The sequence below is a fragment of the Crocuta crocuta genome, unplaced genomic scaffold (assembly GCF_008692635.1).
Source record: "Crocuta crocuta isolate KB4526 unplaced genomic scaffold, BGI_CrCroc_1.0 scaffold132, whole genome shotgun sequence".
In the NCBI taxonomy this organism is placed as follows: domain Eukaryota; kingdom Metazoa; phylum Chordata; class Mammalia; order Carnivora; family Hyaenidae; genus Crocuta; species Crocuta crocuta.
In genome coordinates, this window is record NW_027528611.1 from 4,309,060 (window position 1) to 4,314,168 (window position 5,109).

The window sequence follows — 5,109 nt, forward strand, 5'->3', positions numbered from 1 at the left end:
GTCAGCCATTCATTTGTTTAACAAGCGGACATTTGTGGGGCACCTACTGCTTGCTCCGGCACAGTTTCAGCTGCGGGGGGCGGGGGTGTGTGTTTCAAAAGCCCCGTCTGGCTGTGCTCCCTACTCCCCTGCCTGGCTCTCAGCGCTTGTAATTCCTGCTCCTCTCTCAGGGTCTAAGTGACACTCCTCCCTGCCCTCCCCTCCCTGCCCCCCTTGAACTTAGGTAGCAGCAATGCCTCCCTGGCTTTCCTTTTCTCCTATTCCCCTCCCTCTTCAGCCCTATAAGTGGGGGAAATGAGGCTGAGGAAGAGAAGGGGAAGCATCATCCTTCAGGCCAGGGAGCTCCAGGGCAGACAGAAGTAGCTAAAATTGACCTTGGACCAATTGTTCCCCCTCACCTGCCCCACCCACAGCTCTTCCCCAGCCCACCTACCTGGTGAACTTCCTTCCCCTCCTTCCCAGCTGCCTTGACCTCCACACATGCGGTAAGAGACAGACTCCAAGCCCAGCGTTTAACCTTCTGTCCCGCACCCCCATCTTTGTGGGGTGCTCCTGCAGCATGTGTTAATTAAGGCCTCGCTAGCAAGTTGGTGCTGAGCATCCCCTAAAGCCTCACATACCTCATCTGGCTTCCGCCTCTGGTCCCGTGCACTTGGCTTTAGCAGAGCCGTGTTCAGAATCTGCTCTTTTTTGTTCTCTGTCCAGTCCCCTCTTCCTTTTACAGGGGGAGGTGGGAGGGTGTAGGTACGACCGTGCTGTGTGACCTGGAAAGTCCTTGGTCCAAATGGAATGATTCTAGGAGCAGAGACCCTTATCAGAAACCCCTGGGGCTAGAGCTTTTTGGAATTTAGAAAGATAACAGGGCCCAAATATTATACATTGTATACTTCTCCAGGAGGGCTTGGAACAGTGTCCCCAAAACGAATATGCTGGCACCTATTCCTGCAGTGAAACGGAGTGTCTCCTGCCAAGGGAGCCAGACAGTGGCAATGACTCGCTCTCACGTCACGTTTTGCAGCCAAGTGAGTTTGTTGAAAACTTATGGACAAGCTTGGGGTTTTCAGAGCATCCTGGACTTCGGAATCACGGAAAGGGGATGGCAGCTTTAGCCAGCTCATGATTCCTCGGAAAGTCCCAGAGCTCAAAGGAGGGGTCCTGGAGGTTGGACCCACACTGGCCTAAGGGAAGAGCAGATTCCCTTCTGCTAACCCCCTCAGGAGAGGGGGTCCCTTGCTCCTTGTCTTGGCCTGTCCCAGAACCCGGGCCGGTGTTATTTCAGGGTACCTGGGCCCTTGGCACTCAATATGTCCGTGGGCCAAAGGAGAGGGGCTGATGTGACCGTGGGAGTCAGAGTAGGAATGACTGACCCCCAGGATCCTTAACCCCAGGTCCCAGCCACTGACCCCAGCTCATTGCAACTCCTACATGCCTGCAGAGTGGCTTGTGACTATAGAGAGCAGCGAGGAGCCCTTACATCCAGGAAATGTCCTGCTGGGGTGGGGGGGGGTGGACAGTTATTGTTAAACAAACTCCCCCATCACAGGTGTTTCCTCTAATGGCCTGGGCTTAGGGGAAACCCTAATTGAAACCCATCAGACCTGAGGCTGGGTCATTGCAACATGGGGACCATTTATTAGGTATTCCAGGCCTGCCAGGCTCTCCCCTGACCCCTGCACCTTCAAGTTCACTTTGATTTATTTCAACAGATTCTAAACTTCAGGGTTTTCAAGGGCAATTGCCCTCTCCTATTAGGATTCTTTTGAAATGAGACGGCATAGGAGCAGCTTAGTGGGTTCGAGTTGCCAAACACAGTGGGTGGGCAGGGGCGGGGAAGCTGTTTCCCTTCCCAGGGAGGTCAGAATAGAGCTGGAAAGAAGCATCTGCCGCAGCATAAGGGAGTGAGGTCAGACTTCAGGAAGAACTGCCAGGTCAAAAAGCTATGAAGCACAGGGCTGCCTGGGTGGCTCAGTTGGTTAAACGTCCGACCCTCGAGCTTGGCTCAGGTCATGATCTCACGGTTGGCGGGTTTGAGCCCTGCATTGGGCTCCACGCAGACAGCGTGGAGCCTGCTTGGGATTCCGTCTCCCCCTCTGTCTGCCGCCCCCTGCTCGCTCTCTGTCTCTCTCTTTCAAAATAAATAAGCTTTTTTAAAAAAGGTTTGAAGCACAGGTTATTTTTATTTGTATTACTATCTTTTGTATTATTATTTTCTCTAGGACTAACCACCTCTTTCCTCTCCCCCAAGCCCCTCTCCCCCAGGACTATGATGGGGTCTCCTAATCTCTGGGTAAACCTGTGCACATGGGATTGGTGGATTAGAATGACCAATGTGCTTACCCCACTAGTGTCAGTCAGGTCATCCTCTTTAAGGGCTTCAAAATGAGACCCACCCCTGAATCCCGCATCCTTAGAGGAACCTGCAGCCAGCCCCTCATCTCCCTGATGGGGTAACCAATGCTCAGAGAGGCGGGTGATTGCCTGAGGCCACACAGTATTAGTACCAAGGACCTAGCCTCTTGCTTCCAGCCCTGCGCCCCCCTCCCCCCCCACCTCAGCTCAGGGTACAGCTTGATGAACAGGGCATTTGGGAATTCGGGCCCTTGTACCACCTGGCCTGGGCCAGGGCTCTTGTGACCTGACCCCTTGAGGTCACCTCTGATCGATCACTCACCTACAGAGGCACTGTAGCTCCCATGTTTCCACATGATGCCCCCAGCAACCCCAGGGCAGGGGCCATCAACTGAAGTTCCTCGAGGTGGGGGGTGTAGCTGTATGTGTGTGTGTTTATCTGTGTCTGAGGGTCTCTGTGAGTGCCTCTGTGTGTGTGTATCTGAATGTGTGTCTGTGTACGTGTCTGTGTGTTTCTGTGTCAGTTTCTGGGACAAGTCAAGTCAGCCAAAGTCAGCAGGTGGGAGAAGTCAGCAGGAGAAGCTGGATCAAGCTAGCGCTCAGGGGTGAGGGAGGGGGGGGGGGGGGGGGGNTGCCCGGAAGAACCAGGCTTCGGGCTGAGTACCTTCAAACTGGACGAGTCCACACACCCAGCCATCTGCCAGCCAACAGCGTTTCTTTTTTTAACCCCTGAAAAATATAGCCTGCCCAGCCTTCTGCGACACAGCTGGTGGGGGGCGGGGGGGCAGGATAATTATGGCCGGAGTGAAGGCAACACTCAGGGGCAGGGAGTGGGGAGAATGGCTGGGTCGGCTTGGGTTCTCCATAAACCATGGCCCCATTTACTTTCAGTTGAATTAATTAATTCATTCATTCAATAAGAGGAATTGAGGACAATATCTGGTGTTAAAAACTATAGGGGTTCCCAGGCGCTGGCGTGTAAACACAGGACAGGGTGCCGTGCATACATTCTTTCGTTTGCTTTTTATGCCGGCCCGGCCAGTAGGTAACTTTCCATGAATTCATTCCATGAATTAGACAGCGGACCCCCTTTTAGGCAGACGCAGCCTCCAGATGTGTTGCTTGCCAATCCCGAAGCGGGCTGAATTTGAGCCTCCCGCTCCCTATTCTTGCATCCCGTCCCTGCTCTGAGGTCAGGATCTCGGTCCTTGTTCTATGGGCATGAAAATGAGGAACGCTGGGCAGGAGGACCCAGGCAGGCTGGTCCCAGGGACGAGGCCTCTCCAGGAGTCACTTGAGTGTCCCGCAAGCCCAGAGCCGTGCGTATTTGGGTGGGCAGGGCCACCGGACGGCAGGAACTTTCACAGCCTTAGCTTACATCTCTGTAAGATGCGCCGTGCAGAGGTGTGGGTGGCTGCGGGCTGCACTCCTCAAGGGCAAGGTGCTGTGCAGTCATTTGTGTATTCCCAGCGCTGGGAACGGAACAGGATCTTGGCCAGTGCTGGCTGTGTTAAAAAAAAAAAAAAAAAAAAAAGCATGAATGAATGCATGATCCAAGCCTTTCCATCAGAGGCTTCAGTCTGACTGGGTAAATGAGACATGTATTTGGGGCCATTACATATGTCAGCAAAGGGAGTTCAGGCTTTGCCAACATTTATTCATTCACCAAACATTCATCGAGCTCACACTAGGAGCCAGGCATAGTGCCAGGCACGGGTATGAGCCACAGTGAACAAGTTGTGGTTCTGGCCTGGCATAGTCCGCGATTCTGGAGGAGGGGGCAGCTGAGGGGGTCTCTGGGAAGGGGCAGGGGTGTTGGATAAGGGGCATGGAGGGCGTAAGGGCAGACCAGTAGGGGAGGGTCATTGCTGCTATCCCCGGACATTCCCTTGACCTATAAGGGCTCTGTCTGTGGAAATTAGGGTTGGGCTGTAAGAGTACCCTGGGAGTACCCCCTGGCCCTGCACATTGGAGCACAGAGTGGCACTCTGCAAATCAGTCAGGAGGACCGAGGTCCTGATGAGGAGGGAGGCCACTGCCAGCCACTCTCACCCCAGCTCCCTGGCACTGTGCAGAGCACCCTCCCCGGGACAAGGACAGTCACACGTCACAGATCTAATTGAAGCCGCTTCTGCAGTCTGGGACGAGAGATGCTCTTGTAATCCTAAGAGGGCTGCATGGCTCCCTCCCTCACTTCTTTCTCACCTGCCTCTCAGGCCAGCCCTCCCCTGGGAGCTTTCTCACAGCCCCCCCACCCCCGGCCCCAGAAGGAGGAGAGCTGGGGCTCCAGCTTCTCCCCGGCTGAGGGATTCTCTCCTGGGCTTGTGGTAGCCTGCCCGCCTGGCCACCTGTTACACTTGCAAACCAGTGCTGGAGAGAGACCAGCAGGCAGTGGGCCCTGGGCTGGGGGTTCCCCTAGCCTGATGAGGCTCTGGGGAGGAGGGGCCTCAGCGGAAAGGGGCGTCCCTGACAGGCTGTGAGACTGGGGGCAAGTGGAATTGCCTCAGTGAGCCTCAGTTCCCCCCCTCCCCCCGTGTGGTATGCTCGAACCAGGAGCGGTGGGGCGTGCAAATGAACATGCCACATGGGGGCACACGCCACGTGCATGCGGATGTGTGAGAGGAGGCCCTGCGGGTGGGGGTTCTAGTGACGCACAGGGGTGGGGAGGAGCGCAACCCCTTTGCATCGCAGTGCTTTGCTGTACTTCTCAGGGTGTGTGTCCGAGGCTGTGTTTCCTGCCCCTCGACCTTTGGAGTTAGG